The following is a 2,681-nucleotide window of genomic DNA, read 5'->3' on the forward strand; positions in this document are numbered from 1 at the left end:
GAGTTAGGAGTCTCTCATGTTACTTTTTAATATTTCAGATACTACTTGCACCCCCAAAGATTTCTGTCAAATTTAAGCTATCTTTTTAAAAACTAAATATGAAGGATTTAAAACTACTTTTACCTAATCTGTACCAAAAGCACCTTCTTTTTTTATTAATTAGCAATTCAATAAGCAGCTTTAGAATTATTTTAGTGAATTTAAAATAATCAGTGTACAAATATTTATCACTGCCAAAATTAAGAAATAGCATTTTCTTATCATTTGGTTTAGTATTTTATTTTTAACTATTATTTATCAACGTAATAAAAAAGCAGTTTTGAACCATACAGAAACATGAATCTTTGGCTGATTTTGATCAAGGTAAGCCTTTGACAAGGTAGTGTTACTCAGAAACTGGTTCCATTGGGACAGTTTCCTTTCTTCTGTTCTTCATTACTCAAAGATTCATAGTTAGGACTTCTTTCAAATATGTTTATTATTTGAAAGCAGAGAGCTTCATAAAAAATTAATTTGAAATGAATTAACACACACCTGTTAGAATGGCTCAAATTCAGGCCATTGACAAGGCCAAGTGCTGATAAGGATGTGAAGCAACTGGAACTCTCCTTCGGTGCAGTGGGAATGAACATGACACAGCCACTTTGGAAAACAATTTTGGATTTCTTACAAATATAAACAGACCCTTACCCTATGATTCAGCAACAGAACTCCTTGCTGTTTACTCAAGGAGTTGAAAACTTATGTCTACACAAAACCCTGCACATGGTTGTTTATAGCAACTTAATTCAAAATTACCAAAACTTGGTAACTTTCTGCCTATTAGTACATTATGAATATTTCTCCAGTTGATCTGCAAGGATTTTTTTTAAGATTTTATTTATTTATTCATGAGAGACACAGAGAGAGAGGCAGAGACACAGAGGGAGAAGCAGGCTCCCCACGGGAAGACAGATGCAAGACTCGATCCCAGAACCCCGGGATCACGACTTGAGCCAAAGGCAGATGCTCAACCACTGAGCCACACAGGCACCCAGCCTGTGAGTTTTATAGATATCTTTGTGTGGTAGACATGGAGATGCAGAGCCTGCAACCCTTTCAAGGAAAGACTTGTGCCAACCATTGGAGGACATTCTCCCACTGCTTCTTGCCTCAGTTGCAGAGGGCTGACTTGCCCAAGAACATGCTCTTCCTGGGGGACCCATATTGTGGTTGTGGTAGGAGACATAGGTCCAGCCACATCAGCCCAACATGGGACCACTCTAACAGGCCATTTCTGCTCCAGAGCTCTCTATTATTGGCCTGCATTGAAATTTGATCTTTCCCATGAAGAAATCACACTTCCTTCACCTCCGTTCCATACATATTGATCTGCAATAAACACTGTATACATCAAACTCCATCCTGTCATCTGTTTCTGAAAACAAAAAAACAAACAAAAAAAACCTGTGACATCTTGGAAGTTAATTGTTCAATTAATATCCGATGTAATATACACCTTTACATAGAAAATAGTGTGGCTTGCTGAGTGAAGTAAGTCAGTCGGAGAAGGACAAACATATGTTCTCATTCATGTGGGGAATATAAATAATAGTGAAAGGGAATATAAGGGAAGGGAGAAGAAATGTGTGGGAAATATCAGAAAGGGAGACAGAACGTAAAGACTGCTAACTCTGGGAAACGAACTAGGGGTGGTAGAAGGGGAGGAGGGAGGGGGGTGGGAGTGATTGGGTGACGGGCACTGGGGGTTATTCTGTATGTTGGTAAATTGAACCAATAAAAAAAATAAAATAAATAAAATAAAATAAAATAAAATAAAAAGAAATGTTGAAAGGACTTCTCTAAACTGAAAAGAATTAATAATAATTAATAACAGAAAACATACAAAAGTAAAATTCTCACTGGAAATGGTAAATATATAATAAAGGTAGTGGATCAATCACTTTCAAAGCAACTACCTTAACCTTCATAGTAAAAGTGTAAGAATAGTAAAATTAACTAAAACTATAATAATTAATTGAAAGATAAATAAAATATGATGTAAAATATGACATCGAAAATGCAAAACATGCATTCATCTGTCTGGACACAGGTTGCTTCCATATCTTGGCTATTATAAAGAATGCTGCAATAAACATAGAGGTGCATAAAAAAAAAGAAAATAGTGTGGCTTTTTTTTAATCATAGAAGAAAATGGTTCTTTCATAGAATGATTATTGGAATGAAAGACTCAGAAGCTAAGTACCACACCTGAAACTAATATAACACTGTATATCCACCATAGCGGATTTTTTTTTTTAAAGATCTTGATTAGCTTACTTGAGAAAAACTGGAGTAAGACAGTTGGGACAGTGATTATATTGCTTTTCAAACCTTGGTCCTAGTCATGAAATCAGAATATCATTTCATCTTTGAGTTTTAATGATCTCAAATAGGATAATATGACTGTATAACTTGATTTGTAAGCCTATTTTTGGAAGAACATATAAACTATCTTTGTGGAATTGTGTAAGACCGAAATGTAATATATTGTATAAGTCAATCTAAACAAAACACTTGAGTATCAAAAAACACAGTATTTTTCTAACAGCTATTATGCAAATCTATTATCATCATTATGTTCTCCCAAATAAAAGCCACCCCTTTATTTAGTCCCTGTCACTTGCTGCCCCCTTCATCTT

Source organism: Canis lupus, chromosome 7 (assembly GCF_003254725.2).
Source record: "Canis lupus dingo isolate Sandy chromosome 7, ASM325472v2, whole genome shotgun sequence".
In the NCBI taxonomy this organism is placed as follows: domain Eukaryota; kingdom Metazoa; phylum Chordata; class Mammalia; order Carnivora; family Canidae; genus Canis; species Canis lupus.